Source organism: Nerophis ophidion, linkage group LG23, assembly GCF_033978795.1.
Source record: "Nerophis ophidion isolate RoL-2023_Sa linkage group LG23, RoL_Noph_v1.0, whole genome shotgun sequence".
NCBI lineage: Eukaryota > Metazoa > Chordata > Actinopteri > Syngnathiformes > Syngnathidae > Nerophis > Nerophis ophidion.
In genome coordinates this window covers 31,548,022-31,558,021 of record NC_084633.1, presented here as the reverse complement: position 1 = coordinate 31,558,021, position 10,000 = coordinate 31,548,022, and the positions used below count along the sequence as shown (strand labels likewise).

General features: G+C 41.0%; 1 protein-coding gene across 3 annotated transcripts in view; it reads left to right on the top strand.

The window, feature by feature from the left end:
* The window catches only part of LOC133541069 (thyroid hormone receptor alpha), a 303,323-nt gene that overhangs the window by 127,502 nt on the left and 165,821 nt on the right, over window positions 1–10,000 (top strand). For 2 of the 3 annotated variants that reach the window (XM_061884148.1, XM_061884146.1), the window contains exon 3: window positions 1–744. This exon is cut by the window's left edge and continues 300 nt beyond it. The gene's annotated coding sequence lies outside the window, so the exon portion shown is untranslated. Of the gene's footprint in view, window positions 745–5,258; window positions 5,321–10,000 lie in introns of all 3 variants that reach the window. The other variant, XM_061884147.1, reaches the window with a different exon arrangement.

Genomic DNA, 10,000 nt, shown 5'->3' with positions numbered 1-10,000 from the left:
ATTTTTTATTTTTTATTTGTACATGTCTATAAATACCTCAGGGATACTTTCCCACCACCTACCTCTTCCATCAAAACAGCCAACTCCGACTGGAACACAGCAAATCTAAATCTAAACCCGTGACCTCTAACTGCTGTTACCGTGACAACCTGGATTGCCTCTCAAACTCTCCTCTCTGATTGTTAGAAACTCACACCACCTGCGAGCCTGGACCTGGTCATTGCATAAAATACACCAGCAGGAGCCTCACCTGTCCCAATAACACACCTGTCAGACAACAAAATACCTCAGCAGACAAACCCTCATCACACTCCAGGAAACAGAAAGGAAGTTCATTCAGAACTCCGGTGCTTGGATGTACCCAATGGACCACCCATGTCACGATCTTCCACATGCCTTAGAGACTGGAATATAGCAACCGTAGCCAAGAAGTCCTCCTGAGAAGCATTTCGGACTCCGCACGGTGAACATCTATCTTCCATGCTCTTTTCAACAAGTCTCATAATACACAAGCCTGAACGTTGAAGTGGTGGCACAGATAAAGCTATTGACCCAGAGGCCTTCAGAAGAGCCCTCAGAACATTCTACTCCAGCTTCCTCTCAACCTCTGGAGACAGAAACAATGCAGGCTTCTTGACAAACTCGAAACATCCCGATTAGCAAGTCAAACGTCAGAGGAGCCATCCGGTGTTGCACAAAACGACGCACGGAAAGACGCCGAAAAGTGGAGAAAGGAATGCATCGGTGAGTTGTGTCTTTTCTCATTTATTTTCACCTGTTTTACTTGTGTACTTCAACCACATACTTTGCTTAAAGTTGCTCAAAATGAAAACACACGTGTCACGAATACAGTAGAACCTCAAAATATGGGTATGTACTGTGTGTGTGTGTGTGTGTGTGTGTGTGTGTGTATATATATATATATATGTGTGTGTGTACTAGAGATGCGCGGATAGGCAATTATATCATCCGCATCCGCATCATCAAAGTCGTCATCCACCCACCGTCCACCCGCACCAACATTTTATCAGGACCGTACCCGCCCGCCAACCGTCCGCTGAAATACATCGGAGGTTGTCCGCCTTTACCACTCACAGAGCTATTTAAACCTGTTTCACAGAGTAATGATGACAACTGGAGCCGCTAACGTTCCCGCGACTATCCAATAGCGTTCATCCTGATTACAAAAATATGGGCGTGCTGTGAAGCCATTGCCTTCGACACCTTCAACAACATGTACGAAACCGATTGTTGGTCCGGCAACATGTTGTGTGCAGCTTCCGCAATTACACGTTCAGGATTGAAAGGCATACTGGGTGATACAGAGTACACTGATGGTTGTGATATAAACAACTTTAACACTTACTAATATGCGCCACGCTGTGAAGCCACACCCAACAAGATTGGCAAACACATTTCGGGAGCACATCCTCACAGTAACACAACATAAACGCAACACAACAAATACCCATAATCCTTTGTATCCGTGACACCCCTTGAACATATTTTACACCCCCGCGCCCCCAACCCCCCCACCTTACCGACGCGCACGAGGGGGTTGCTGCTAGCGGGGTGTATGAAATAGTCTGGAAGTGTCATGAATACAAAGGATTATGGGTATTTGTTGTGTTGCGTTTATGTTGTGTTACTGTGAGGATGTTCTCCCGAAATGTGTTTGTCGTTCTTAATTGGTGTGGCTTCACAGCGTGGCGCATATTACTAAGAGTATTACAATTGTTTATATCACAACCATTAGTGTACTCTGTGTCACCCAGTATGCCTTGCAACCGTGTGGGTGTTGCCGCGGAAGCCACACACAACATGATGCTGGACTGACAAGCAGATCGTACATGCTGTAGTAGGCGACAAAGCCAATGGCTTCAGACCACGCCCTAATACTTATTATCTGGGTGACTACCAGCAGTCATTCAGGAGAATAATAGCGTCTTTTATTGTCTTCTTCGCTTTATGACACGGGTCTTAAAGGGCACTTTGAATGGCAACGTATACCGATCACAGAACCATGTATATCAAATATTTCCGGATGGTTCAACCGCCACCCGCCCGAATCTAATTAAAATAAATGTTTTCGTCATGTCAACCGCCCGACCCGCGGTTTATCCGCGGACTCCGCGGATGAGACTGCAAACCGCGCATCTCTAGTGTGTACAGTCCTCCCGTCCAAAGGCAAAACCCAGTAACTCAATTTTGGTCAAAACTGAGCTGATAATAATTTTGGAGTTCCTTGGTGACATGCTTTACATTAGTGCAGGGGTGTCAAACTCAAATACAGAGTGGGCCAAAATTTTAAACGGAACAAAGCCGCGGGCCAAGGTTGAACAAATCAACCTTTTAATAGGGACCCAAACAAGTTTTGCATGAAATATTGAACAAGCAAGGCTTATATAACTTTAGTGACATGCAAAATCCAGTTTCAAACAATATTAATAATAATTAAAAAAATATCAATGGCATATCAGATAAAATTTAAATAAACATGTTATGCCTTTTTTTTTCTATTTGCAATCTTCTGAGGTAAATATCAAATATTAGCATAGCATAGCTCGGTTGGTAGAGCTACCGTGCCAGCAACTTGAGGGTTGCAGGTTCGATTCCCGCTTCCGCCATCCTAGTCACTGCCGTTGTGTCCTTGGGCAAGACACTTTACCCACCTGCTCCCAGTGCCACCCACACTGGTTTAAATGTAACTTAGATATTGGGTTTCACTATGTAAAGCGCTTTGAGTCACTAGAGAAAAGCGCTATATAAATATAATTCAATTCAATTCAATATTTTCCACAGGCTATTAATACATTTGAAAATAAAATAACACATAATGAATGAACCAAATATTAAAGCCTTGAAGTAGCAAGAGAAAATGCATGAATAAAACGTTAATTATTGGTCAGTTTGCTGGAAGTTTCCCGGAAGAATTAAATAAATAAATGATAAATGGGTTGTACTTGTATAGCGCTTTTCTACCTTCAAGGTACTCAAAGCGCTTTGACACTACTTCCACATTTACCCATTCACACACACATTAACACACTGATGGAGGGAGCTGCCATGCAAGGCGCCAACCAGCACCCATCAGGAGCAAGGGTGAAGTGTCTTGCTCAGGACACAACGGACGTGACGAGGTTGGTACTAGGTGGGAATTGAACCAGGGACGCTCGGGTTGCGCACGGCCACTCTCCCCACTGCGCCACGCCGTCCCTAGTGCTGCAAAGGGTTCTGGGTATTTATTCTGTTGTGTTACGGTGCGGATGTTCACCCGAAATGTGTTTGTCATTCTTGTTTGGTGTGGCGCATATTTGTAACAGTGCTAATGTTGGTTATATGGCCACCCTCAGTGTGACCTGTATGGCTGTTGACCAAGTATACGTTGCGTTCACGTGTGTGTGTGTGTGGAAGCCACAAATATTATGTGACATGCTGTTAGTATGGAGGAAAAGCGGACGTGACGACAGGTTGTAGAGAACGCTAAAGGCAGTGCCTTAAATGCACGCCCCCAATATAGTTGTCCAGGTGGAAATCGGTAGAAATTCGGGAGAATGGTTGCCCCGGGAGTTTTTCGGGAGGGGCACTGAACTTCGGGAGTCTACCAGAAAAATTAGGAGGGTTGGCAAATATGAGTATTAGCGGCGAATGCGGTGTTACAGCGGCACCGACGCTGTATAACACCGGCGGGCCAGCTCTAAAGCTAAATTGATATTGCCTCAAGGGCCAAATTAAATTACACGGCGGGCCAGAGTTTGACACCCATGCATTAGTGTATGCGATATTGTGATTTGTTCCGTAAGTAAGCTGTTACGCGCATGGCAGGACCTAGCAACTACCACATAACCGCGTAGATACAACAGAAAAACCTAGTATCTCAAGGGACCAATCGGAGCTTCTTTGTCAGTCGCCTTATTGTCTTTAATGAGACATTTGCACGAATGGGGGCCGACGGTCAACCTGATTGTGATATTATGGCACAAGGGGATATTTGGAAGATTGGCCCAGGACGTTGCAAGCACCTTCATTGAATGTATTGTTCTTGATTCTTCCCCTTGCATACTCTTTTGGGCAGATAACTGTGGAGGTCAAAATAAAAACTGGACGCTGTACACGGCTCTTGCCCAATGTGCAAACGCGGAATGGGGCCCACCCGAGATCGTGATAAAATATCTGGGGAAAGGGCACACGTTCATGAGAGCAGATTCAATCCATGGCTCAATCGGCAAGAAAATGAAAGCTCAAGAAAACATCTATACGTTTGATGACTCTGTAGATCTTTGTAAGACAGCATCAAGATAGATTGGTTTTCCTTTGTTTTCTCAAAATCAGCGAGAAGGGAGGTACTAGGTTTTGCCTTTAGACGGGAGAGTCGTGGTCAAAAGTTTACATACACTTGTAAAGGACATAATGTCATGGCTGTCTTGAGTTTCCAATCATTTCTGCAACTCTTATTTTTTTGTGATAGAGTGATTGGAGCACATGTTGGTCACAAAAAACATTCATGAAGTTTGGTTCTTTTATGAATTTGTGGTTCTTAACCTGAGTTCGATCGAACCATAGGTGTTGGGTTAGTCGGCCTCAGGGGTTCGGCGGAGCCTCTGCAGCGGAGGTCACGACACACCCGACTCATTGTGTAAATAAAAATGTTTCCCTGTACCATATTATGGATACCCCCCAAGGAATGTTCCCTCTAATTTTCCATCTAATTTGCAGGTGTGTATTTTGTTGTTTGTTCATGCACTGTTGGTTTTGTTCTTTGAACAAGGTGATGTTCATGCACGGTTATTTTGTGCACCAGTAAAAAAACATGTAACTTTGTCTTGAATTTGAAAAAAAAAAAAAATAAATTTTTATTTTTCACTAAAGAATGGTTCGGTGGATGCACATATGAAACAGGTGGGGTTCGGTACTTCCAACAAGGTCAAGAACCACTGGTCTACTGAAAATGTGACCAAATCTGCTGGGTCAAAAGAATACATGCAGCAATGTTATTATTTGGTTACTACATACATGGACTTGTTTCTTCAGCATTGTCCACACGTTCAAGTCAGGACTTTGAGAAATACATTCTAAAACCTTAATTCTGGCCTAATTTAGCCATTCCTTTACCACTTTTGACGTATGTTTGGGGTCACTTTCCTGTTGGAACACCCAACTGCGCCAAATACCCAACTTCTTGGCTGATGATTTTAGGTTATCCTGAAGAATTTGGAAGTAATTCTTCTTTTTCATTGTCCCATTTACTCTCTGTAAAGCACCAGTTCCATTGGCAGCAAAACAGGCCCAGAACAAAATACTACCACCACCATGCTTGAAGGTAGGTTTGGTGTTCCTGGGATTAAAGGTCTCACCTTTTCTCCTCCAAACATATTGCTGGGTATTGTGGCCAAACAGCTCCATTTTTCATCTGACATCCCTTGTACAAAGATAAAACCTTCTGGAGGAAAGTTCTGTGGTCAGAATCACTTCCATTACGACAAATATACAGCATTTTTTAGTATCTTAAGTATCATTATCAAGTATCTCAAGAAGAGGCATGCTAATAGCTTAGCTAACTGCTAAGCTAGCATGAAACAACACTAAGAAATAAATGCTTATTAAAGTTTAAAAATGGTAGATGGAAGCACGGATCAATCCATAAATTGTTGCTGTCGATGGTAGTATCAGAACATGAACGATACTAAAGTGATGAGGTCATTATATGTATTTTTTTTTAAAACAACAACATTTTTTTGTTTTTATTAATGGTATAATTCCCTGGACACAGGAGGACTTTGAGAGCAAAAACAAAAACATTTAAACGACAAGGAGGTAATGGTTTTTGTTTTTGTCTAATTGTGTGATTGCTCCAGAGCATTCACACATCGGGGTTTTTTACACCAAAATTCATTTATTTATTATTATTTTTCTTCTCCAGATTTTGGCGCGCTCTGCCTTCCACATTTTTCATCCAATTCAAACCATTCCAACTTCAATCTGTTCAGCCTATTCAGCAATCGCAGGCTTTCCATTGACAAGTTCCAGAAATTCCCTGATTATCCAGAATTCCCAGTTTTCCGTGACACGTTTCCTATTTAGAATGAATTGGCCATTTTTCAAACTTTCACTATTTCCACATTTTTCTACCTATTCATACCATTCCACCTTCAACACATTCCTACATTCTAAAAATTCGAAGTACATTTCTTTCACGTTAAAAAAAAATCTAGGATTTTCTAGAATTCCTGGTTTTCCAAAGCTCTATTTCCACTCTTTTTCTGGCTACTACTCCTCCCACATTTTTCAACTGTTCCACCGTCAACACATCAGGACAAAAAAAACTAAGATTTTTCAACCTTTTCAAACCATTTCAACATTAACACATTCCACTCATCCTGGACATTAAAACGTGTTGCGATCTGCTGCTCAGATCTACACTATTTATTTTTCTATTTTGTATATTTCTCCGACTCCTTATTTCCTGTTTGCATTGTCACCATGGTCAGTCATCAGTTCACCTGCTGCTCACGCCCCGCACACCTGCTACAGATAATCACCGTCACTTTATAAGCCGTCCTCTTTTGTTTGTTCAGCCTGGGTTCATAATTTGCTTTCACGCAACAAGTTACGCCTGCACTCTGTCATCGTATGTATATTCTCGCTAGCTTTTCACGCTCAGCCATTTGTTTATTCCAGCTCTCATGCTGTAGTGTTTTGTTTTACTCTTTAATGTGTCTATGTGCCAGTTTAGTTCTCATTTTTGTATATCCTAGCTTTTATGCTAGCGTCTTTGGGTTGCCTTTCATTAGCACCAGTGTTTTGTTTCATAGATCCTTTTCGTTAAATAAATTGTTTATATCTTACCTTTGCTGTGTTCACTTGTTGACGCATCCACGAGGGAATCGAACCCGGCATCACAATGCCGAACAGGCGTAACAAAACTGACACTTTCCCCAGTTCCAAACCAAATTGCGGTTTTCCTGGAAAAAAAATTCAAACTGTTACATTCGTACTATATTCTGTCAGCATTTCTGATTAACTTCAGCATTGGAGCATTCCCGCGCAATTGCTTCCGGAATTGCTTCGTCTAGTTCAGTGGTTCTTAACCTCGTTGGAGGTACCGAACCCCACCAGTTTCATATGCTCATTCACCAAACCCTTCTTTAGTGAAAAAAAATTATACATTTTCAAATACAAGACAAAGTTATATATTTTTTGTACTGGTGCACAAAATGATCCATGCATGACCATCACCTTGTTAAAAGAACAAAACCAACACAGTGCACGAACTCACAGCAAATTAGGCACCTGAAAATCAGTGTGACTTCTGCTGTTGCCGTATCCATAATACGCCGATAGGGAGAAGTTTTTATTTACACGATGAGTCAGGTGTATCTTGACCTCCACCGAACCCCCTAGGGTTCGATCGAACCCAGGTTAGGAACCACTGATATAGTTATTGTGTAGTACTGACTTTGTTTGGATCTAACTCTCATATGCAATTAAATGAGAACAAATAATTAGTTCAGTGTGTTTATATTACTAAGCTATCAGTAGTACTCATCATAAATACATAGAAATTTACAGTTAATACATGTCAATCAATCAATCAATGTTTACTTATATAGCCCTAAATCACTAGTGTCTCAAAGGGCTGCACAAACCACCACGACATCCTCGGTAGGCCCAAATAAGGGCAAGGAAAACTCACACCCAGTGGGACATCGGTGACAATAATGACCCAGTGGGACGTCGGTGACAATGATGACTATGAGAACCTTAGAGAGGAGGAAAGCAATGGATGTCGAGCGGGTCTAACATGATACTGTGAAAGTTCAATCCACAATGGATCCAACACAGTCGCGAGAGTCCAGTCCAAAGCGGATCCAACACAGCAGCGAGAGTCCCGTTCACAGCGGAGCCAGCAGGAAACCATCCCAAGCGGAGGCGGATCAGCATCGCAGAGATGTCCCCAGCCGATACACAGGCAAGCAGTACATGGCCACCGGATCGGACCGGACCCCTTCCACAAGGGAGAGTGGGACATAGAAGAAAAAGAAAAGAAACGGCAGATCAACTGGTCTAAAAAGGGAGTCTATTTAAAGGCTAGAGTATACAAATGTGGACAGTGTTGGTATTTGTATCCGCCAATCTCACTCATGGATGATCGGTATCAGCATCAAACCCTGATCAGATCAACCCTAATTGTATGTATTTATTACCCCAACACACACTCTCAATAGCACTTTCTACAGCCTTATGTAACTGAAACATAAAATGACGCTTAAGAATTTGTGACGTCTAAGTGGCATTGTGGTGACGAGTTGTTCTCTCGTGGGTGCAGCGAAGATGGACACAGCGTGAGGTAGGAACAATAATTTATTTATACTAACTAAAACAGTCTAAGAACCAAAAACACTTGCTCGAAGGCACTAACAAACAAAACAGAAAGCGCTAGCATGAGCTAGGTACAAACAACTGAAATAGCATGGAAGCTAATGTACATGAAGGTAGTTACCACAAGGCTGGAAAGAGCGACGTCAACTGTAGCGTGAAGCAAACAAGAGTCCAAGACTGAATGTCTAACAAAGGCGGGCATATATAGGGAGATAAATCAGGAGACAGGTGTGCGTGATCACACGGAAGGCAGGTGACACAAGTGCGTTGCTAGGACAACCGAAATAAACCAGGAAGTGCCACAAAGAACCGAGGAAGACAAATACTAGACAGAATGTGATAAACAGAACCAAAACTAAAATATGCCATGATCCAAGACGTGGATCATGACAGGATTACCAATAAAATGTCGACGCTAAAGAATTAACTGTTGGTGATGAAAAAAGTGAAGTTAGTTTTTTCATTCTTCAAGTACAGCAGGAACCAAGGGTTCATTGGTCTTGGAATGGAACAGAGCTCGTTTCATCTTGCTTCTTTTAGTATAGCAATGAAATGGTGCATTCATTGTAAGCTTCACAATAAAAGCATGGCATTATTAACCTGGATTCTACAGCAGAAACCAAGAAAATGTAATTTGAGCAAGGTTTGTGCATGTAGATTGTAGTCCAAACATGCAACAAAAGTACAGCAGCAGCTGTGTTAGATAAAAGCATGACATATCATACCATAAAACGATAGAAAAAAAATGCACCAATGAATGAATAACCTCTCAACAAACTGTCATTGTTTGTTTTTATGAACACATAGTCTCCTTATGTCGCGGGGAAGAGTAAGTGGTGTCGACTTAAACTTCCACTGTGGGTATTTCTGACTTATGCCAATGAGGAGTAAAAGAACAGTAATTCTTCCAGAGAAGCAGCACTTCTCACTAATGGAAAGTGAACTACAAAGAAAGCTCACATGTCATGCTGTCTTCAGCATGAAATCTCAACCCAAGGGGGCCTTGCGGCGAGCAGATCTCTGAAGCCTTCTTTTCATATCTTGCCCCGCCTCCGCACACTCCCACATCAAACACTATTTGATATTTTGGATTCAAGTATAAAAAGAGATCTGTAAATAATTTTCAATAGAATCGTTCCAATTACGCACATCTGCCAATAGGCTCTACCAGGAGCGTAGCACCAAATGGGTTTAATTAGAATCGGCTTTTATAAAACACGTGTCGAAACTTTTGATGAGGTTTCTTGCAAAATAAGTTGTTGAGTTTATATATATATATATATATATGTGTGTGTGTGTGTGTGTATATATGTATATGTATACATATATATATATATACATATATATATATATATATATATATATATATATATATATATGTATATATATATGTGTGTGTGTGTGTGTATATATGTATATGTATATATATATATATATATATATATATATATATATATATATATATATATATATATATATATATATATATATATATATATACATATATATATATATGTGTATATATATATGTGTATATGTATATATCTATACATGTATAGATATGTATGTATATATATGTATGTACGTATATATATATGTATGTATGTATGTATGTATGCTC